Source organism: Mandrillus leucophaeus, unplaced genomic scaffold (genome assembly GCF_000951045.1).
Source record: "Mandrillus leucophaeus isolate KB7577 unplaced genomic scaffold, Mleu.le_1.0 Scaffold580, whole genome shotgun sequence".
Taxonomy (NCBI): Eukaryota; Metazoa; Chordata; class Mammalia; order Primates; family Cercopithecidae; genus Mandrillus; species Mandrillus leucophaeus.
Genome location: NW_012106253.1, coordinates 1,202,091 through 1,226,209, shown reverse-complemented (window position 1 = coordinate 1,226,209; position 24,119 = coordinate 1,202,091). Strand labels below are relative to the sequence as shown.

The window sequence follows — 24,119 nt, the reverse complement described above, 5'->3', positions numbered from 1 at the left end:
CTCTGGGCGGGGCTGCAGTATCCGCTGGCAGGCGGGGGTGCCTCGCTCGCTGGCCGCTGCGGTTTTGCTTGGGTTTTCTAGAAGCATTTGCTGATCAACAATTAAAGTTTGGTTCAGCAGAGCAAAACATGATGACAAAGTGTGCATAGGGATGTTTTAAGGAAGGAAAACATAATGACGGCCCCAAGCTGGAAGAAAGAGCAGCCGGGCCGAAGTTGCGTGACAGGAATGCCCGCAACTGCGCGGCTCCTGAGCCGCTACACAGCCCTCCGGAGCCGGGAGCTGTCCCGGGCCGGTGCTCATTAGGCATGCGGCAGTTGCGGGCGCTGATTGGCGGGCAATGCTGTGGGCGGGGCCGTGGGGGGACCCGCGTGGGGGCGGGGCTGCACGGAGTTGGTACTCGTAGGAAGGAGTAGAAAGAGGAGGAGGGATGAGCACCTGGAGCCGCAGGGCGACGCTGATGATTGGAGGTATCGGTGGAGGCGGGGCTCTCTTGGGCGGGGCGGTAGGCGCTCATTGGCAGTGCTTGGTAGTGGGCGGGAACGGGCGGGGTGGTGAGCGCTGATTGGCGGTAGTGGCGGGGCGGGGCGGAGGAGGAGGAGGTGTGCGTGCCGCAGCGGAGGGGGCGAGGAGCGCCAGGTACCGGGCCGGAGGAGCCGCGGGCTCTGGGGGAAGAGACGGATGACGAACAAGCTTTTCATCGGGAACCCGACCCCGCCGTCACCGCCGACGACCTCCTGCAGCTCTTTGGGGACAGGAAGCTGTCCCTGGCGGGACAGGTCCTGCTCAAGTCCGGCTACGCCTTCGTAGACTACCCGGACCAGACCTGGGCCATCCGCGCCATCGAGACTCTCTCGGCTCAAGTGTAATTGCATGGGAAAATCATGGAAGTTGATTATTCAGTCTCTAAAAAGCTAAGGAGCAGGAACATTCAGATTCGAAATATCCCTCCTCTCCTGAAGTGGGAGGTGTTGGATGGACTTTTGGCTCAATATGGGACGGTGGAGTATGTGGAACAAGTCAACACAGACACAGAAACCGCCATTGTCAACGTCACATTTGCAACAAGAGAAGAAGCAAAAATAGCCATGGAGAAGCTAAGCAGGCATCAGTTTGAGAACTACTCCTTCAAGATTTCCTACATCCCGGATGAAGAGGTGAGCTCCCCTTCGCCGCCTCAGCGAGCCAAGCCTGGGGACCTCTCTTCCTGGGAGCAAGGCCACGCCCCTGGGGGCTCTTCTCAGGCCAGACAGATCGATTTCCCGCTGCGGATCCTGGTCCCCACAAAGTTTGTTGGTGCCGTCATCGGAAAGGAGGGCTTGACCATAAAGAACATCACTAAGCAGACCCAGTCCCAGGTAGACATCTATAGAAAAGAGAGCTCTGGAGCTGCAGAGAAGCCTGTCACCATCCATGCCACCCCAGAGGAGACTTCTGAAGCATGCCGTGTGATTCTTGAAATCATGCAGAAAGAGGCAGATGAGGCCAAACTAGCTGAAGAAAATCTCGGCCCACAATGGCTTTGTTGGAAGACTGATTGGAAAAGAAGGCTGAAATTGGAAGAAAAAGGAACATGAAACAGGGACCAAGATAACAATCTCATCTTTGCAGGATTTGAGCATATACAACCCGGAACCGTCACTGTGAAGGGCACATTTGAGGCCTGTGCCAGTGCTGAGATAGAGATTGTGAAGCAGTTGCGTGAGGCCTTCGAAAATGATATGCTGGCTGTTAATACCCACTCCGGATACTTCTCCACCTGTACCCTCCTCACCAGTTTGGCCCGTTCCCGCATCATCACTCTTATCCCGAGCAGGAGATTGTGAATCTCTTCATCCCAACCCAAAGTGTGGGCACCATCATCGGGAAGAAAGGGGCACACATCAAACAGCTGGCGAGATTCGCTGGAGCCTCCATCAAGTTCGCCCCTGTGGAAGGCCCAGACGTCAGCGAAAGGATCGTCATCATCACCGGGCCACCGGAAGCCCAGTTCAGGGCGAGGGATGGATCTTTGGGAAAGTGAAAGAAGAAAACTTTTTTAACCCCAAGGAAGAAGTGAAGCTGGAAGCCCATGTCAGAGTGCCCTCTTCCACAGCTGGCCGGGTGATTGGCAAAGGTGGCAAGACCGTGAGGGAACTGCAGAACTTAACCAGTGCAGAAGTCATCTTGCCTCCGGACCAAAGGCCAGATGAAAAGGAGGAAGTGATCATCAGAATTATCGGGCACTTCTGTGCCAGACTGCACAGCGCAAGATCAGGGGAACTGTACAACAGGTGAAGCAGCAGGAGCAGAAATACCCTCAGGGAGTCGCCTCACAGCGCAGCGAGGCTCCCACAGGCACCAGCAAAACAACGGATGAATGGAGCCCTTCCAACACCTGACAGAATGGGACCAAACACAGCCAGCCAGATCAAGAGCAAACCAAAGACCATCTGAGGAATGAGAAGTCTGCGGAGGCGGCCAGGGACTCTGCAGAGGCCCTGACAATCCCAGGGGCCGAGGAGGGTTGGGGAAGGTCAGTCAGGTTTGCCAGAACCACCGGGCCGCCTCCAGCTCCGCAGGGCTTCTGCAGGCTTCACCATCCACTTCACCATCCACTCGGATCTCTCCTTAACTCCCACGACGCTATCCCTTTTAGTTGAACTAACAAAGGTGAACGTGTTCAAAGCCAAGCAAAATGCACGCCCTTTTTTGTGGCAAATAGTCTCTGTACATGTGTATACATATTAGAAGGGGAAGATGTTAAGACATGTGTCCTCCGGGTTACACAGGGTGCCTGCAGTGGTCATATATTTTAGAAATAATATATCAAATAACTCAACTAACTCCAATTTTTAGTCATTTATTACTTTTTTAATTTTATTTATTTATTTATTTATTTTTGAGACGGAGACTCGCTCTGTCGCCCGGGCTGGAGTGCAGTGGCCAGATCTCAGCTCACTGCAAACTCCGCCTCTCGGGTTTACGCTGCCTCAGCCTCCGGAGTAGCTGGGACTACAGGCGCCCGCCTAGTTTTTCGTATTTTTTTTTAGTAGAGACGGGGTTTCACCGTGTTAGCCAGGATGGTCTCCGTCTCCTGACCTCGTGATCCGCCCGTCTCGGCCTCCCAAAGTGCTGGGATTACAGGCTTGAGCCACCGCGCCGGGCCCATTTATTACTTTTTTTTTCTTTTTAAAGACAAAGCAGGCTTTTCTAGACTTTAAAGAATAAAGTCTTTGTAAGGTCTCACGGTGTAGAGAGCTTCGAGGCCACCCACACAAAATTCACCCAGAGGGAAATCTCGTCGAAAGGACACTCACAGCAGTTCTGGATCAACTGTGTACATCAACAGAAGGGATACCGCCGTCTCCTTGAAGGGGAATCTCTGTCACTCCTCCTGAGTGTCTAGCTCATACACCCATTTCTCACAGGGTTTTTTTGTTTTTTGGTTGTTTGTTTGTTTGTTTTTTAAACGGAGTCTCGCTCTGTCTCCCAGGCTGGAGTGCAGTGGCGCGATCTCGGCTCACTACAAGCTCCGCCTCCTGGGTTCGCGCCATTCTCCTGCCTCAGTCTCCCTAGTAGCAGGGACTACAGGCGCCTGCCACCATGCCCGGCTTTGTGTGTGTGTGTGTGTGTGTGTGTGTGTGTGCGTGTTTAGTAGAGACAGGGTTTCACCGTGTTAGCCAGGATGCTCTTGATCTCCGGACCTCGTGATCCCCCCGCCTCGGCCTCCCAAAATGCTGGCATTACAGGCGTGCTTCACAGGTTTTAAACTGGTTTTTTGTATACTGCTATATAATTCTCTGTCTCTCTCTGTTTATCCCTCCCCTCTCCTTCTTCTCCATCTCCATTCTTTTCCACTCCCTTATCCCTCAATCTCAATCCCATATCTATGCACCCCCCTCACCCCCCTACCCACCCCCATCACACCCCCTGCCAGGCAAAGCAGTGCTCTGAGTATCATATCACACAAAAGGAACAAAACCAAAATGCACAAACGAGCCTCAACTTACACTTGGTTACTCAAAAGAACAAGAGTCAATGGTACTTGTCCTAGCGTTTTGGAAGAGGAAAACAGGAACCCATCAAACCAACCAATCAACAAAACAAAGAAAAATTCCACAATGAAAGAATGTATTTTGTCTTTTGCATTTTGGTGTATAAACCATCAATATTCAGCAAAATGACTTCTTTCTTTAAAAAAAAACGTGGAGGAAAGTAGAAATTTATACAAGGTTGTTGGCCCAGGGCATTAAATTTACAGATTTTTTTTAATTATTATACTTTAAGTTCTAGGGTACATGTGCACAACGTGCAGGTTTGTTATATATGTATACATGCGCCATGTTGGTGTGCTGCACCCATTAACTCGTCATTTACAGTAGGTATATCTCCTAATGCTATCCCTCCCCACTCCCTCCACCTCACAACAGGCCCTGGTGTGTGATGTTCCCCTTCCTGTGACCAAGTGTTCTCATTGTTCAATTCCCACCTATGAGTGAGAACATGCAGTGTTTGGTTTTCTGTTCTTGTGATAGTTTGCTGAGAATGATGGTTTCCAGCTTCATCCATGTCCCTACAAAGGACATGAATTCATCCTTTTTTATGGCTGCATAGTATTCCATGGTGTGTATGTGCCACACTTTCTTGTGTATGTGCCACATTTCTCCATCAATGATGGACATTTGGGTTTGTTCCAAGTCATTGCTATTGTGAATAGTGCTGCAATAAACTGGATCCCTTCCTTACACCTTATACAAAAATAAATTCAAGATTGATCAAAGACTTAAATGTTAGACCTAAAACCATAAAAACCCTAGAAGAAAACCTAGGCAATACCATTCAGGACATAGGCATGGGCAAGGACTTCATGTCTAAAACACAAAAGCAATGGCAACAAAAGCCAAAATTGACAAATGGGATCTAATTAAACTAAAGAGCTTCTGCACAGCAAAAGAAACTACCATCAGAGTGAACAGGCAACCTACAGAATGGGAGAAAATTTTTGCCCTCTACTCATCTGACAAAGGGCTAATATACAGAATCTACAAAGAACTCAAACAAATTTACAAGCAGAAAACAAACAACTCCATCAAAAAGTGGGCAAAGGATATGCACAGACACTTCTCAAAAGAAGACATTTATGCAGCCAACAGACACATGAAAAAATGCTCATCATCACTCACCATCAGAGAAATGCAAATCAAAACCACAATGAGATACCGTCTCACACCAGTTAGAATGGCGATCATTAAAAAGTCAGGAAACAACAGGTGCTGGAGAGGATGTGGAGAAATAGGAACATTTTTACACTGTTGGTGGGACTGTAAACTAGTTCAGCCATTGTGGAAGACAGTGTGGTGATTCCTCAAGGATCTAGAACTAGAAATACCATTTGATCCAGCCATACCATTACTGGGTATATATCCAAAGGATTATAAATCATGCTGCTATAAAGACACATGCACACATATGTTTATTGTAGCAGTAAATTTACAGATTTTTTTTTAACAAGAAAAACACACAGAAAAAAAGTTACCTCAGTTGTTTTTTACCTCAGCACCTTACTCTTGTGTTTCCCTTAGAGATTTTGCAAAACTGATAGTTGGAGCACTTTTAAAATTTTTTTAATAAAAATGAGTTGAAAAAAAAAAAAGATATCAACTGCCAGCCTGGAGAAGGTGACAGTCCAAATGTGCAACAGCTGTTCTGAATTGTCTTCCGCTAGCCAAGAACCTACATGGCATTCTTTTGGACAAACCTTGACAATGTTTATTTAAAAAAAAGAAAAGATGACAAAGAAAAACAGAGAGAGAGAATATTGGAGATGTCCTGAATTTTAATAGGATATACGCCATTAGGGCTTTTTGTGCTAAAAGATGAACGTGTCCTGGTTTATGTGAACAAGCCATTATACCACCAGACTGCAATGCCAGTTTCCTCTACTGCAAACAGTGTTCTGTCACAAAAAGAAAAAGAAAAAGAAATATATCCAGCTAACAAGAAAAAAAATAAAGTGCTGAGAATGGTTCTTGGCACACTGTAAGCATTCAATGTAGGATATGTGTTGTAAGTAGCAATAATATGGAAATAATGGCTTATATGGAAAATAATGGCTTAATATGTAGTTATATGAAAGTAAACAAAGGGCATATTGTTTTATAATTTAACCACCCAAAATTTGAAGGAACGATGTTATATTTCCTAATCAACAAAATAAAATTTCTGAAAAATACCCAATGCATGATTAACATTTAGTGAATATTCAGTAATGTATAATTAATGCCCATTAAGCATAGAAAACAAAAATAATAAACTTAAGATGTTATACATAATTCATAAAGTACTGCTTATCATTGTATCTCACTGATTTATTACTTTAAGCAATGGGTCAAATAACGTTTCCCTGAAAAACAAATACTAAAATATTACAGTGTTAGGCTAAAAGAGGTATTGATCATCCTCTCCAACACCAGGATTTCCATATACTTTTATATTTGGTAAGACAAATAATTTCCAAAAAACTATAGCAGTATAATGGGCATAATTATTTTTCCAGACTTGCATAAGTTATTAATCATTCTGAAAAAAAAACTTTTAAGAGACAGAGTCTCACTCTGTCATTCAAGCTGGAGTGCAGTGGTGTGATCATAGCTCATTGTAATCTCAAACTCCTATGCTTAAGAGATCCTCCTGCCTTAGCCTCCAGAGTAGCTGGAACTACAGGCACTCACCACCACATCTGGCTAATGTTTTTATCTTTTGTAGAGATGGGGTCTCAATATATTGCCCAGGCTGATCTTGAACACTTGTCCTCAAGAAATCCTTCTGCCTTGGCCTCCCAAAGTGCTGGAATTATGGGCATGAGTGGTGATTTATTATTAACTCTGCAGGATAACTTCATAAATTTTAGTCTTAAAACATGGTCTTTTTTCCATCCTGCATACATTGTTTTCTCTCATTAATTCCAACTGTATTAATATGCATTCAGCCCCATTTCTTATCCTCTCTTTAGAGTTTAAAACGGATTTTTTCATGTCCAGAGAGAGAAGAATAAGAGTGGCAGCTTGCTGGGTGCAGTGGTTTATGCCTATAATCCCAGGACTTTGAGAGACCAAGGCGGGAGGATTGCCTTAGCCCAGGAGATTGAGACCAGCCTGAGAAACATAGCAAGACCCCCATGTCTAGAAAAAATGAAAACATTAGCTAGGTGTGGTGGCATGCACGTGTAGTCCCAGCTACCTGGGAGGCTGAGGTGGGAGAATCACTTGAGCCTGAGAGGTAGAGGCTGCAGTGAGCTATGATTGTGTCACTACACTCCAGCCTGGGTGACAAAGCAAGATCCTGTCTTTAAAAAAAAAAAAAAAGCAGCAAAAGGGGTAGAAAAATGGGATTTCCAAAACTCTGGGGATTAATAAGAAAAAAAAAATGAGATGGGAAAATGATGGCATAGAACAGAGTAGAAAGAAAAGCACTGAGTACAACCCAGTACTGACCCTAATCTGCTCTCCTGTCTGACTACAAACCTTGGAATTGTCTGCTGGGGTGACAGTTATCTGACAATGTAAATGGATTAGATATACAAAATAATTCATTTGCATGGCTTCACGTAGTAGTGTTGGCTGGCTGCTGGGAGCTCAGCTAGAACTTTTAAGTGCCTACATGTTTCTTGCCTTTTATAGCAAGATGGCTGGGATCCCAAAGAGAGCGTCTTGAGTGCTGGAATTTCCACAACAAGCATTTCAAAAAGCTCAGGTAGAAATCATAAAACTTTTTATGATCTAGCCTCGGAAATCACAGAACATCATTTCCAATGCATTCCATTGGTCAAGCAAATCACTAAAGTCAGCCCAGGTTCATGGAGCAGTTGGACCCCATCTCTCAACTGGAAGAGTGACAAAGAGTTTGCAGCTATCCTTAATCAACTGCAAATATAAAAAAAAAAAAAAAACTCTCTAGAAATGAACATCATTATAATCAAAATTAGGCAGTGCATGAGTTTCATGGAATTTTTGACAAAGTTGAAGGCTGAGCTCCCAGAATATAACATCCCAAAGATTAAAAAAAAAAATTTTTTTTTTGGTCTGGGTGTGGTAGCTCATGCCTGTAGTGTCAGCACATTGGCAGGCAGATCACTTAAAGTGAGGAGTTCGAGACCAGCCTGGCCAACATGGTAAAATTCCTGTCTCTACTAAAAATACAAAACATTAGCCAGGCATGGTGGTGGGTGCCTGTAGTCCTAGCTACTGGGGAGGCTGAGGCAGGCGAATTGCTTGAACCCAGGAGGCAGAGGTTGCAGTGAGTGGAGATCATATCACTGCACTCCAGCTTGGGCAGCAGAGCCAGACTCTGTCTCAAAAAAGAAAAAAAAATTTTTAAAAATGATAGAAACCAGAAAAGAATGAAATAATTTTTTCAATGAACTAATAATAATAATAATAGTAATAATTGTCAATATAACATTTTATGACCAGTGAAAATATTCTTCAAGAATGTTTTACACAAACAAAAATTAACATAGTCTATCACCAGCAGACCCAAATTAAAGGAAGTACTAAAGGATATTCTGTAGGCAAAAAAGAAAATGATCCTAGATAGAAAGTTCCCAGGTGCAAGAAGGTATGAAGAGCACAAAAGTGGTAAATGTATGGGTAGATCTAAATATAAACATGGACTATATAAAACAATGATACAAATTTCTTTCCTCATTTATTGGACTTACAAGAAACAATATGCAGAAATGGAAATCCATGATAACACTAGCGTATAAACAAGGCAGGTTTGGGAGGCCGAGTGGGCAGATCACCTGAGGTCAGTTCAAGACCAGCCTGAGCAACATGGAGGAACCCTGTCTCTACTAAAAATACAAAATTAGCCGGGAATGGTGACTGCATGCCTGTAATCCCAGCCACTAGGGAAGCTGAGGCAGGAGAATCACTTGAACCCAGGAGGCAAAAGTTGCGGTGAGCTGAGATTGTGCCACTGCACTCCAGCCTGGGCGACAGAGCAAGACATGGAGTCTCAAACAAAAAAACCCCCAAAAACCAAAACCAACCAAACAAATAAAATAAAAGGTAAATAAAGTACTAATTACCATTAGAATATAATATGTCATTTTTCAAGTCCAGATAGAAGCCCTTATACTTACTGTAAATTGATTTTCAACAAAAGTGCTGAGGTGATTCAATAAGGGAAATGATAGTTGTTTTTTTGTTTTGTTTTGTTTTTGTTTGTTTGTTTGAGACAGAGTCTAGCTCTGTTTCCCAGGCTGGAGTGGTGCAGTGGCGTGATCTCGGCTCACTGCAACCTCTGGGTTCCAGCAATTCTGAACCCCTCCACTGAACCCCTCCTGGGTTCAAGCAATTCTCCTGCCTCAGCCTCCTGAATAGCTGGGATTAGAGGCATCTGCTACCACACCGGGGTAATTTTTGTATTATTAGTAGAGTCGGAGTTTTCACCATGTTTGCCAAGCTGGTCTCGAACTGCAGGCCTCAGGTGATCCGCCCACCTCTGCCTCCCAAAGTGCTGGGATTACAGGAGTGAGCCACCGCGCCCCGCAGAATAGGATAGTTTTTAATCAGCAAATGATGCTGGAACAATTGGATACCCACATGCAAGACAATGAATTTAGACCTTTGCCTCATACCATTCACAAAAATAAATTCAAAATGGTCGGGCGCAATAGCTCACGCCTGTAATCCCAGGCCTTTGAAAGGCTGAGGTGGGAGGATCACCTGAGGTCAGGAGTTCGTGACCAGCCTGGCCAAATGGTGAAACCCCATCTCTACTGAAAACACAAAAAAATTAGCTGGGCTTGGTGGCACCCACCTGTAGTCCCAGCTACTTGGGAGACTGAGGTGGGAGAATGGCTTGAGCCTACGAGGCAGAGGTTGCAGTGAGCCGAGATTGCTCCACTGCACTCCTGGGTAACAGAGTGAGACCCTGTCTCAAAATAAATAAATAAATAAACTCAAAATGGATCATAAACATAAATGTAAGAGCTAGAACTATGAAAATTCTGCAAGAAAATATAGAAGTAAAAAAAAAAGAAAACATAGAAGTAAATTTTCATGGGCTTGAGTTAAGGCAAAACATCAAAAGCACAAATAATAAGATAAAAATATTAATAAACTGAACTTCAAAATTAAAAACTTTCGTCCTTCAAAGGACACAGTAAGGAAGTGAAAAGCCACAAATCTGGAGAAATATTTGTAAATCATATAACTAAGAAGGGACTCATAACCAGAATATATAAAGAACTCTTACACCTCAGTGATAAGAAGACAAATAGGCTGGGCGTGGTGGCTCACGCCTGTAATCCCAGCACTTTGGGAGGACAAGGCGGGCAGATCACAAGGTCAGGAGATCGAGAACTTCCTGGCCAACATCGTGAAACCCCGTCTCTGCTAATAATACAAAAATTAGCTGGGCATGGTGGCGCGTGCCTGTAATCCCAGCTACTCGGAAGGCTGAGGCAGGAAAATCACTTGAATCAGGGAGTCGGACATTGCAGTGAGCAGGACGTTGCAGTGAGCCGAGATCGTGCCATTGCACGATTGCAGTCTGGTAACAGAGCAAGACTCCAGCAAAAAAAAAAAAAGAAAGAAAGAAAAGAAAAATTCACTCATCTTAACTGTACAATTGAATAATTTCTTAGTAATTTTACAGAGTTGTGAAAAAATCATATTTGGATTGCTTCCACTTTTTCAGCCACTATGAATAATGTTTCTATGACCATTTATGTACAAGACTCTGGGTGGACATACATTTTTATTTTGGGGGTAAATATGTAGCAGTAAATCTGCTGGGTCAAAGATAAATCTAGATTTGATATCAAAATTTGATAAAATAGATAAATCTATCTATGTTTGATATTTTAAGAAACTGCAAAACGGTTTTGTAAAGTGATCACACCATTTTACACTACACCACACCCGCCAAAATGAGTGAATTTTATGATATGTATATTTTACTTCAATAAAGCTGTTAATACCCAGCACAGTGTCTCACACCCGTAATCCCACCACTTTTGGAGCCCAAGACAGAAGGATCCGTTGAGTCCAGGAGTTCAAGAGAAGCCTGGGCAACATAGGGAGACCTCCTCTCTGCAGAAAATTTTAAATAAGTAGCCAGGCGTGCTGGCACAGGCCTGTAGTCCCAGCCACTTGGGAGGATGGCTTGAGCCTGGGAGTTCCAGGCTGCAGTGGACCAAGATTGTGCCACTGCATTCCTACCTGGGCGACAGAGCAAGACCCTGTCTCAAAACAAACACACAAAATCAATAAGGCTGTTAAAAATTTTTAAGGAAAATAATTATTCTATACTCTAGAGGATAATATCTAAAACAGAAGCAAAATAATGCATATTTTCCAGACTAATAGAGGAACGGAAATAGAATTACAAAAGTAATTTTTGTTTTATATTTATTTACTTCTACTATTTTTGAGACAGGGTCTAACTCTGTTGCCCAGGCTGGAGTGTTGTGGCTGATCTCTGCTCACTGCAATCTCCATCTCCTAGGCTTAAGCGATCTTCCCACCTCAGCCTCCCAAGTTGCTGTAACTGCCGTTGTACACCATCACAACCGGCTAATTTTTGTATTTTTTGTAGAGACAAGGTTTTGTCACGTTGCCCAGACTGGTCTTGAACTCTTGAGCTCAGGTAATCCACCTGCTTCCACCTCCCGAAGTGCTGGGTTTACAGGCGTGAGCCACCGAGTCCAGCCTACAAAAATAAGTTTTTTTAAAAAGACGGCCAGGTGCGGTGGCTCATGCTTGTAATCCCAAAACTTTGGGAGGCCAAGGTGGGCAGATCGCGAGGTTAGGAGATGGAGACCATCCACAGTGAAACCCCATCTCTACTAAAAATAGAAAAATTAGCCGGGTGTGGTGGCAGGCACCTGTAGTCCCAGCTACTTGGCAGGCTGAGGCAGGAGAAGAGTCGCTTGAACCTGGGAGGAAGAAGATACAATTAGCTAAGATCACACCACTGCACTCCAGCCTGGGCGACAGAGCGAGACTCTGTATCAAAAAAAAAAAAAAAAAAAAAAAAAAAAGGCAAGAACGGGGACAAAAAGGAACATAAAACAAGTAGGACAAATACAAAACACATAGATTTAAGATCAAATATATTAGTAATAATGTTAAAATATAAATGGACTGTGTGTTATTTATCTATGGTCTCTCAGCTCCAAATTCACCCTGTTTTCTGCTCTGGGAAAATGATTCTGGGCCTTTTAAGTTTTCTCTTGTCAGACGGCACAGAAACTATCAGTAGAGGGCGCTAGACAGACATTGCCAAAAGAAAACGTTTTTACTTCCTGGGGCTGCTACACTCCATCCTGAGGCTCCTGCAGCATGCGCCCGTTCCTAGCATCCAGCTTCTGCGGCATACATGACGTCCCCAGAGTGATGCCGTGGCCGCTTCTCCGGCGCCAGGTTCCCGCAGTGTACCGTGGCAGGCAGAGTCGTCTTTCGTGTGTGCCTTTGAGGCAGAATGGCTCATGTCAAATGCCTCCTGTAAACAGCTTTCCCTTTCCCTGGCACCCTGGTGTGAGGAATTCTGGTAAGTTACAGAGGGTGGATTTCTAGAAAGTTCCACTCATCTGGTACCAGAGAGACTTGCTTTTTTTTTTTTTTTTTTTTTTTTTTTGCCATCTGGTGAGCCATGGTCATGATCTCTTTGCCCTGGAGTGGCAGGGGTGTGAATTTTACTTTTCCTTGGACGTTCTACCTCGGGGTCTAGAGTAGTGGCTGTTCCTTTTTTTTTTTCTTTGAGTCAGAGTCTCGCTCTTTTGCCTAGGGTGTAGTGCAATGACGCGTGTTGGCCAGGCTGGTCTTGAACTCCTGACCTGAAGTGATCCGCCTGCCTCAGCCTCCCAAAGTGCTGGGATTACAGGAGTGAGCCACGGAACCTGGCCGTGGTTATTCCTTTTACCTGCTATATTTATTAGAATTATCTTTGCTTCTTACTAATCAATCCCTATTACCTCAACTTTATTTAGTACCATTAAATAACATTTAATAGTATTATTATTTTGGGACAGGGTCGGCTCTGTCGCCCATTTTATTTAATACTTCTTTATATTATACTTCCTCTTCAAATTACCATCGTGGTCCCTGACTCTTGATTGGACCTAGACAGGTACATAGACTAAAATGTTCTAATTAAAGACAGAAAATTTCAGACCCAATTAAAAAAATACCCAGATGTATTTTGCATACAAGAGGCATAGCTGAAACATAATAATACAGAAGGATTGAAAGTAAAAATATGGAAAAATATATACTACAAAATGGCTGACCGAAAGAAGCTGTTCCAGCTGTTAAGCGAAAGTAACTACCATTATAAAGAGGAGCACTTTATAATGATAAAAAGGTTCAATTTACAGGAAGGTATAAAAAAATTCTGAATTTCTATGGTGACTAGTAACATGGCCTTAACAAAATATATAACAAATGTGGACAGAACCATAAGAATAAATAGACAAATCCTTAATCATAATGGAAGATCTTAATACTCCTTTCTCAGTAATTGATAAACAGAACAGAAAATCAGTTCCTAGATTCAAAAAGTATAATTAACAAACTTGCTTTTATTACTTGCTTTAATTGCTTGTGGAATTCACATTTTTTCTTTTTCTTTCTTTTTTTTTTTTTTGAGATGGAGTCTCACTCTGTTGCCCAGGCTGGAGTGCAGTGGCATGATCTGGGCTCACTGCAGCCTCTGTCTCCCAGGTTCAAGTGATTCTCCTGCCTCAGCCTCCTGAGTAGCTGGGACTACAGGTGCTGGCCACCACGTCCAGCTAATTTTTGTATTTTTAGTAGAGACGGGGTTTCACCACGTTGGCCAGGCTGGTCTTGAACTCCTGACCTCAAATGATCCATCCGCCTCTGCCTCCCAAAGTGCTGGGATTACAGGCATGAGCCACCACACTCAGCCGTCACATTTTTTTCAAAGATAAAAAGATCATTTATAAAAGCTGACTATTTGTGGCTCAGTAGTGCCTAAACACATTTCAAAGGATTGAAGTGATGTATAGTACATTTTCTGACCAAAATTAACCTAATCTAGCAATTTATTATACAAGATAATAGAAAATATTAATATGTTTGGAAATTTAGAAATACATTACCAAGTAGCTCATAGATCAAAGAAGAAATCACAGTGGAAATTAAATAATATTTTGAACTGAATGATAATAAAAATATAGCTTATTAAAAGCCTGTGTGATGCAGCTAAAGAGTAGTTAGAAGTTAATTTCTAAGCTGAATGTGTATATTATGAAACAGGAAATGAATCTATTCATTCATTTCAGGAAGTTAGGGAAAAATACGACAAAATAAACCCCAAAAGGTCAGAGTAGGAAAAAATGCAGATAAGAGTAGAAATTAACAAAGTAAAAAAACCCATAGAGTTGAAAAGATCGACACAGCTAAAATTCAATTGATAAACTTCTGGTGAAACTGATAAATAAAAACGAAGAGAAGACACAAATAACCATTTGTTCTAAGCTTTTAAAAAAGTCGCTGAGGCAATTATGAACAATTTTATACTAACAATTTTGGAATGTTAGAAAAAATGATCAAATTCCTAGAAAAATATAACTTATCTACTATGATACAAGAAAACTAGATAATCAGGCGAGGCATGGTGGGTCACCCCTGTAATCACAACACTTTGGGAGACTGAGGCAGGCTGATTGCTTAAGCCCAGGAATTCAAGACCAGTTTGGGCAACATGATGAGATCCCATCTCTCTGTGTGGTGGCACATGCCTGTAGTCCCATCTACTAGGGTGGCTGAGGTGGGAGGATCACTTCAATTCGGGAGGTCATGGCTGCCATGAGCCATGTTCGTGCCACTGCACTGTAGCAAGACTCTGTCTAAGAAAAAAAAAGAAAGAAAGAAAAGAAAACTAGATAATCAAAATAACCTTATAGCTGTTAAACAAATTAAGCCCATAATTAATTGCCACAGAAAAAAGCTTCAAGTCAAGTCCTGTATACTTTCATGCAACATTTAAGAAAGAAATAATGCCAATTAAAAAAAAATCTGTATTACAGGATATAAGACCAATGTAATAACCTTGACACCAAAACTCAGCAAGAATATAATGAGAAATGAAAATGGCAAGACTATTATGAGAAACTAAAATCCTTTCAGAAAGTAGGTGAAGAAATTTTTTTTTTTTTAGATGGAGTTTCGCTCTTGTTGCCCAGGCTAGAGTGCAATGGCGTGACCTCAGCTCACTGCAGCTTCTGCCTCCTGGGTTCAAGCGATTCTCCTGCCTCAGCCTCCTGAGTCGCTGGGATTACAGGTGCCTTCTATCACGCCCAGCATATTTTTGTTATTTTTAGTAGAGATGGGGTTTTGCCATGTTGGCCAGGTGGTCTCAAACTACCGACCTCAGGCGATCCACCCGCCTAAACAAAATATTCACAAACCAAACCCAGCAAGACATAAATAAGATAATACATTATATTAGTCTGCTCAGGCTGCCATAGCAAAATACCAGAGAGACTCTGTGGCTTAAAAAACAGAAATTTATTTTCTCACAGTTCTGGAGGCTACAAAGTTCAAGGGAAATGTTCCAGCAGGGTTTGGTTTTTGGTGAGAACTTTCTTCCTGGTTTGTAGATGGAGGCTTTATCCTCACATGGCCTCTTCTCTGAGAGCAAGCATGTGGGAAGACAGAAAGCACAAGAGAGATGATGTCTCTTCTTTTTTTTTTTTTGAGAGGAAGTCTCGCTCTTGTCCCCCAGGCTGGAGTGCAATGGCAAGATCTCAGCTCACTGCAACCTCCACCTCCCGGGTTCAAGCGATTCTCCTGTTTCAGCCTCCTGAGTAGCTGGGATTACAGGCACCTGCCACCATGCCTGGCTAATTTTTGTATTTTTAGTAGAGATGGGGTTTCTCCATATTGGCCAGGCTGGTCTCCAACTCCTGACCTCAGGTGATCCACCTGCCTCGGCCTCCCAAAGTGCTCGGATTACAGGCGTGAGCCACTGTGCCCGGCCTGTGATATCTCGTCTTATAAGGACTCTAATATTATGGGATTACCCCTACCCATCCTTATGACCTCATTTACCCTTTACTACTTCCTAAGAGGCCCCATTTCCAAATACAGCTGCCTTGAAGATTAGGGTTTGTACATATACTAATAATGATAATATTAACAAACTACAGGTGTGTACCACCGTGCCTAATTTATTTTTATTTTTATTTTCTAGTAGAGACAGGGTCTTGTATGTTCCCCAGGCTGGCCTCGAACATAAGAATAAATTTTGCAGGTGCACATTCAATCCATAACATTACATCATGACCAAGTGGGATTTATTCAAGGAATGCAGTGTAATTCACACATTATCAGAATAAAAGAGTATAGGATCCTTTCAACAGAGGCACAAAAATAGCATATGATGCTATTCAGTATCCATTAGTTGATAAAACTTAACATTTCTTAGAAAACTAGGAATGTAAGGGAAATTTCTTTCTTTTTTTTCTTTTTTTTTTTGCGACAGGGTCTGTCACTGGTGTCACCAGGCTGGAGTGCAGTGGAGTGATCATAGCTCACTATAGCCTTGAACTTCTGGGCTTGAGGGATCTTCCTGCCTCAGCCTCCTGAGTAGCTGGAACTACAGACGTGTGCCACCATGCCTGATTACTTTTTTATTTTTTAGTAGAGACAGGGTCTTGCTATGTTCCCCAGGCTGACCTCCATCGAACTCCTGGGCTCAAGCGATCAACCCACTTCGGCCTCCTAAAGTACTGAGATTAAAGGTGTGAGCCACCATGCCCAGCCCAGGAATCTTCATAACCACCCAAAAATGAACAGTAAGCAACATAGTTAATGGTGAAATGGTGAAACCTTTCCTTTTAATCTCAGCAGTAAGACAAAGTTACCTATTGCTACTTCTGTTTAGTGTTGTGGTGGCTCTAGTGAGAGCAGTAAAACAAGCACCCCCCCCAACCCCACCAAAAAAAAAAAAATGCTGTCATAGTGCCAGACAGAATTCTGTAATAAAATACCATAGACTGGGCCAGGCACAGTGGCTCACGCCTGTAATCCCATCACTTTGGGAGGCCGAGGCAGGCGGATCACAAGGTCAGGAGTGGATCACAAGGTCAGGAGTCTGAGACCAGCCTGGCCAACATGGTGAAACCTTGACTCTACTAAAAATACAAAAATTAGCCAGGTGTGGTGGCGCGCACCTGTAATCCCAGCTACTCAGAAGGCTGAGGCAGGAGAATCGCTTGAACCCGGGAGGTGAAGGTTGCAGTGAGCTAAGATCATGCCACTGCACTCCAGCCTGGGGGACAGAGCAAGACTCCATCTCAGAAAAAACAAACAAAACAAAACAAAACAAAAAAACTCATAGACTGGGTGGCTTAAACAACAAATATTTGTTTCTCACAGTTCTGGTGGCTGGAAGTCTGAGATGAGGGTGCCAACATGGTAAGGGCCCTCCCAGTGGTTCACAGACAGCTGCCTTCTTACTATATCCGCACGTAGTGGAGACAGAGAGAGCAAGCGCAGGTTCCTTCTAAGGGTACAAACCTTGTCATGGGGGCTTTATCCTCATAACCTCATCTAACCCTAATCACCTCCCCCACCTCAAATACCATCACACTGGGTGGGGGCTTCAACGTATGAATTTTGGGGTGGGGGACAGAAACATTCAGTGGATAGCAAAAAGTATAGGGATTAAAGCATGCTGGTTATTAAGCTATTGTCTTTCACCTTTAGACCTGTTTTGTGATGTTGGTTCCGGGATTCTGCAAACCACATTTCTTTGCTGGTTGCTTTTCTGCTAGGGTCTGTCTGCAAGAGGCCCTGAGTCATATGGAAATTCTGTGTATCTCTCTCTCTCTCTCTCTCTCTCTCTCTCTCTCTCTCTGTCTCTGTCTCTCTCTCTCTGTGGTGTGTGTGTGTGTGTGTGTGTGTGTGTGTGCATGCGCTCTGTATGTGTATTTGTATTTCTGAGTCATCTTGTAGTCATCTGGTAAGTAGTTTTCACACATACAAAGCCCTAATTTAGAAGAAACCTCTGAATTCTTATTTTCAGTATTATTAGAGATAAAGAGAATAAGTGATAAAACATTTTTAAAGGATCCTCATTACTTCTTTTTAAAATATATGGCCAGGGACAGTGGTTCATGCCTGTAATCCCAGCACTTTGGGAGGCCAAAGTGGGCTGATCATCTGAGGTCAGGAATTCAAGACCCGCCTGGCCAACATGGTGAAACTAAAAATACAAAAAATTAGCCGGGAGTGGTGGCAGGCGCCTATAACCCCAGTTACTCTGGAGGCTGAGGCATGAGAATTGCTTGAATCCAGAAGGCAGAGGTTGCAGTGAGCTGAGATCGCACCATTGCACTCCAGCCTGGGCAACAAGAGTGAAACGCTGTCTAAAAAAAAATAAATAAATAGGCTGGGTGCGGTGGCTCATGCTTGTAATCCCAGCACTTTGGGAGACTGAGGCGGGCTAATCACCTGAGGTCAGGAGCTCAAGACCAACCTGGACAACATGGCAAGACCCCATCTCCACTAAAAATACCAAAATTAGCCAGGCATGGTGGCTCATGCCTGTAATCCTAGCCACTCCGGAGACTGGGGCATGAGAATCGCCTGAACTCAGGAGGTGGAGGCTGCAGTGAGCAGAGATCATACCACTGCACTCCAGCCTGGGTGACAGAGCGAGACTCCATCTAAAAAATAAATAAATAATACATATATAAATAAATACCAATAAAATAAAATACGCATAAGGCTGTGTGCAGTGGCTCACGCCTGTAAACCCAACATTTTGGGAAACCAAGGCGGGAGCATTGCTTGAGGCCAGGAGTTTGAGACCAGCCTGGGCAATGAAGTGGGACCCTGTCTTTACAAAAAATTAAAAAAGAAGCTGGGCATAGTAGCATGCATCTATAATCTCAGCTACTCAGGAGGGTGAGGTGGGAGGATCACCTGAGCCCAGGTATCCAAGGCTACAGTGAGCTGTGATCATGCCACGGCACTCCAGCCAGGGTGACAGAGACAGACCCTGTCTCAAACAAACAAATACATCAGATGACATTTCCTGAAACATGTTCTGTTCTAAGGAGTAATTTACACTCACTAGGATTAATCTGTTCAACCTATTAAACTACTAAGAGAGCAGTGGACAGGTGTATTAGTCCAGGCTTATATTACTGTGTGACCTCATCCCTCTAGTTTGGATCCAGAACCGTTTCCCCTCTGGATATGATCAGTTTCTTTGCACTTGGCTTGAATCTCAAACCTCATATTCTGCCTATAAAGTTAGTAACACTCTGCTTCTAATTGTATGTTTTCTCCATGTGGAAACTTAGTATACAGACTTTTCCCCATAACTACAACCTGAATATAGAACAGTGATCGTGCAACTTCTATATATCCTGACCACACTTCTGCCTTTGTAATTTGAATTATTTGTCACTATGAACAGCATTTAGCATAGTATTTTTCCATTTTTTTCCTTGGGGAATGAGACAAAGATTAGGTTGTGAACCAAGCTGATAAGTCTGCTCCAGCTTATTTAACTACACATGGTCACCAATTTACGATGGTTCAACTTAACAATGTTTTGACTTTATGATGGTGCAAAAGTGATACGTATTCAGTAGAAACTATACCTCAAGTACCCATACAACCATTCTGTGGTCTTTCCTAATAGTCTAATGTTCATTTAGAACTTTTTTGAGTTTCCAGAAATCCAGGCGGTATTAAAAGGAAACAGCTATGCTTCTGACAACTTCTTGAAAATACTGTCAGGGTTGAGATGGCTTCCTCATGCTGCCTGGGCAATCCTTCTTGAAATGCCATGGCTTGCCACACTTCTAGCAGTTAACAGGTGTACCCTGGGAATTCTGGACTTTGTGGGCTTGTCTGGTGGCCATTAAAGCCTCTGTCTCTTTCCTGTGTTTCCTCTCTCTCTCCTGGGCCTCCCTATCTCTGGTATAAAAGAACCGAAATGGCTACTTTCAGGAGGTTCTCTAAAGTACTATCTGTACTTGTCAACTTGTCACTGGGGTCCCATTTAGGGTCACCCATTGGTATTGCTTCTCTTACAGTTGGATAAAGTTCTCCCCTTCCCTGACACTGTATGTGATACAAAGCTCATCCCCAAATCTCTCTGCCACTTGCAGAGCAGCTTGCTTCTCAGTGTCCATCAGTGTCTGGTTCAAGAGTAACATAATGTCTCTCCAGGACAGTTCAAATACTTGGGTAAAATTCTGGAAAGCCTCTATATATCTGTTAGGGTCATCTGAAAACTTACCAAGATCCCCCTTAACTTGCCTTAAGTCCTGTAGAGAGAAGGGGACCTGGATCTTACTGGGGCCAGATTCACCAGGTGTCTGTTGGAGGGGCAAGAGTGAGACTGAGGCTTGTCTAGTGTGAGGATTTTGTAGGAGGGGACAAGTGAGAGGCTGAAGCTGGATAGGGAGGTTGGGATGGACCTGGAGGAGCAGGGCCAGAGAGAGCTGGCTTCTCTGCTGGGGGTGCCTCTGGGATTCTTTAGTTCCCTGGGCTTGCCCCTTGCAGCTTTTCCTGAGATGGCAAAACAGGAGGGCTGGATCAATCCTACACTGTCAGCAAAGGTCTGGATTGTCCTGCCTGTTTCTATGGGACCTCAGACCATCTGTCCTCACATCTACAGAAAAGCTCCAACTGCCGGATGGCATTGAAATGAGTAGTTCCTTCCTGAGGCCAAGCCAGTCCTTCCCAATTTGGCCAAACCTTTGTGCAGTGGGCTATAAGGCATTTTCCCTCCGGATTCTGAGTGTCAAAGCAGCCTCAGTGGTTCAGGATACGCTCCTGAGGAGTATAAGCTGGGGGTGGTGAAGAGAGCTGGTTGCCCATTCTGAAAGACAGAGAATAGAGGTGTCCTTCATTTCCCTTCCTTCTTTCAGTGACAACTTGGGGTGTGAGAGGGAAAATGAGTGTCCCCCTGTTTTCTTCTGTCTTATCCCCAAGTCTCAGTGACCTTGGCAGGTGCCACCCATGGGTGCCAACGTGGCATGCACCCATGAGGCAGGAAAGGCCCAGAGAATAGGATTTATCCACACTCACCTATGCCTCCCTCCTCCCTACTGCTGGCAACCTTTGGGCTCCCTGGGCCTCATTTGTGCCATGGAGCATGACCTCTTTCCATGAGGTGGGGGGTTTAGTTGGCAGGAATTGGTCTTGTCCATTTACATTGTGCCTATTGCCTGGCTTTGGATCCAGCAGACCTGGTTTTCCTTTCTAGGGCTTCAGCCTGAAACTTGGAATCAAGTTTGAGACAAAAAAAAAAAAGTATTGCAGGGGCTGTCTGTATCTGTTTAGATTAAGTCTCAAATGAGCCCTGCCGAATTTGCAGTTATCAGCCAGCAGGGCCACTCCTCTGTTATTTTCCCTATCATAAGCAGAGTGCTGGCCACAGAACACCCTTATTTAGAAAAAGAAAAACAGAAAAAACAGCTTAAGGGACGCAAAGGGGAGGTCCTACGAGAAGAACCCCTTGCTCAGTGCAAATGGATTCCTTTCATAAGTGTATCCTTCCCCTGGTTCCGACAGGGCTGAACTCCTTGGCCAGGGGAGGAAAAGTTGGTGTTGGTTCAGTGGGTGGGAAGCAACAGCCAGTCCGCCGCGTAGGGCCGCGCAGGGTCCCCGTGGCAGCCATGGTTTTCTCCGGGCGGTCGGGTACGGCTTTTGCATGCTGTGGACATGCCACACGTCTGAGCCAGGAGGGGAGTGGGTAAGGAGAGGAGGTGTGTGCCGCATGCGCCTGTGGCTGTCGGGGTAAGGGTGAGGATGGCAACTCTAAGAATAAATGGAAACCACATTGTTCTGAATTGCACCTTTGATGACTGAGTCAAACACTCATTCTATTTAATATCATTGCTGCAGTCTGTAGCAAAACCTTAACATTATAAAGGAAGAGATAAGAGCCATTTCAAACTGTGAGAGAAGAAAAGATACCAAGTGAAGTCTGGAAGTCCTGGCCACTGGAGTTCAGTCTTGGGATCTTCCAGCAAAAATGCCTTCGGTTGCCCTAGAGCTTTACTCCAGTCCCATGTGTCAACTAGGCAACTAGACCTCCGTGGAGGGAAACAGAGCAGGAAAGACAGGGGTGGCAGGGTCTTGGAAAAGAGGCAGATCTGACAGTTTCACTTTTTTTTTTTTTTTTTTTTTTTGGAGACAGAGTCTCGCTCTGTGCCCCAGGCTGGAGTGCAGTGGTGCGATCTCGCCTCACTGCAAGCTCCGCCTCCCAGGTTCGCGCCATTCTCTTACCTCCGCCTCTGGAGTAGCTGCGACTATAGGCATCCGCCATCAAGCCTGGCTAATTTTTTTGTATTTTTGGTAGAGATGGGGTTTCAATCTCCTGACCTCGTGATCCGCCCACCTAGGCTCAATCTCCTGACCTCGTGATCCGCCCGCCTAGGCTCCCAAAGTGCTGGGATTAAAGGTGTGAGCCACTGTGGCCAGCCTAGTATCACATTTTAGCTCACCATTCTTCAGTTGTATCCTGGACAAGCCCCCAGATGAAACTGGAGAATTATCTGACCCCCCTCACAGGACATGCGACAGGGGTGTGGCTCATCTGTTCAGTCACTGCCATGGCTAAACCCCTTATAGGAAAGGGAGCACACAGACAGGTGCAGGAGCCCAAGTGGGTGTGTGTTACAGTGTGCCCTTTTGGCCTTGCGGTCCGTGGACAACTTCAGTGTTAACCAGCTCAGTGGATCCTCTGCCTTTCTGCAAGGGCACAGGGCCAGTGTGACAGCTCTCTATATCCCAGGCTCTTGTCCAGCATCCCAGAAGAATCAGGTCACACATGAATGCAGGGGTTTTATTGAGCAGTGGAGGTGGCTCTCAGTGGGATGGATGGGGAGCCAGAAGTGGGGATGGAGTGGGACAATGATCTCCCACTGGAGTTTGGCTGTCCAGCTGCTGAACTCCTGTCCAACCACCCCCAGCAGAACTCCTCTTGTCATTCAGATGTTCCTTCTCTTCTCTTTCTCTGCCATGTCGTTCTGCTGTTCATCTGGTTGTCCTGTCATCTCCTCATCCGATTCTGGGGTTTGGGGTTTTTATGGGTACAGGATAGTGGGGCATGGTGGGGAAGGAAGGAGGAAGGAGGAAGGAAGAAAGGAGGAAAGAAGGAGGAAAGAAGGAGGAAAGAAGGAGGAAGGGAGGAGGGAAGGAGGGAAGGAGGAGTGAAGGAGGAAGGGAGGAGGGAAGGAGGGAAGGAGGAGTGAAGGAGTGAGGGAGGAGGGAAGGAGGGAAGGAGGAGTGAAGGAGTGAGGGAGGAGGGAAGGAGGAAGGGAGGGAGGAAAACAAACCAGGAGGAAGAATGCTCAAACTGACAGAGTATCTATTGCAAAGGTTCTCAGGTGGGTGCCTGCCTGTTGAATGTGAGAGACAGTAAGGAGGCCAGAGTGGCTACAGTAAACTAACCTAGGAGGTGAATTGTAGGTGATGAGATGAGAGACACAGAGCCCTTCTTTTGGGACCTTATGTATCTAGGTCATTGTTGAAACTTTAGCTTTAACTCTGAGGAAGATGAAAAGCCAGGGGAGACTTTGAGCGGAGGGTTACGTCTGTCTTACCTTTTTTGAGATAGTGTTTTGCTGTTGTTGTCCAAGCTGGAGTGAAATGGCGTGATCTCAGCTCACTGCAACCTCTGCCTCCCAGGTTCAAGCGATTCTTCTGCCTCAGCCTCCCCAGTAGCTGGAATTACAGGCACCCACCACCACACCCAGTTAAGTTTTATATTTTTTTAGTAGAGATGGGGTTTCGTCACATTGGCCAGGCTGGTCTTGAACTCCTGACCTCAGGTAATCCACCCACCTCAGCCTCCCAAAGTGCTGGGATTACAGGCATGAGCCATCGTGCCTGGCCTGTCTTACTTTTAAAAGGATCACTCTGGCAGCTCTATGCAGAGTACTTAGGAGGCAACTGCAGGTGGGGTACAGTGGCTAAAAATACAAAAATACAAAAATTAGCTGGGCATGGTGGCACATGCCTATAATCCTTGCTACTTGGGAGGCTGAGGCAGGAGAATCCCTTGAACCAGGGAGTTGGAGGTTGTAGTGAGCTGAGATTGTACCACTGCACTCCAGCCTGGCGATAGAG

The 24,119-nt window shown here is 44.5% G+C and overlaps 1 protein-coding gene and 1 pseudogene across 1 annotated transcript in view; both read left to right on the top strand.

The window, feature by feature from the left end:
- PPHLN1 (periphilin 1) overlaps positions 1–24,119 on the top strand; it is a 219,392-nt gene that overhangs the window by 46,692 nt on the left and 148,581 nt on the right. The gene's annotated exons all lie outside the window — the stretch shown is intronic.
- LOC105553098 lies at positions 625–2,831 on the top strand (annotated as a pseudogene).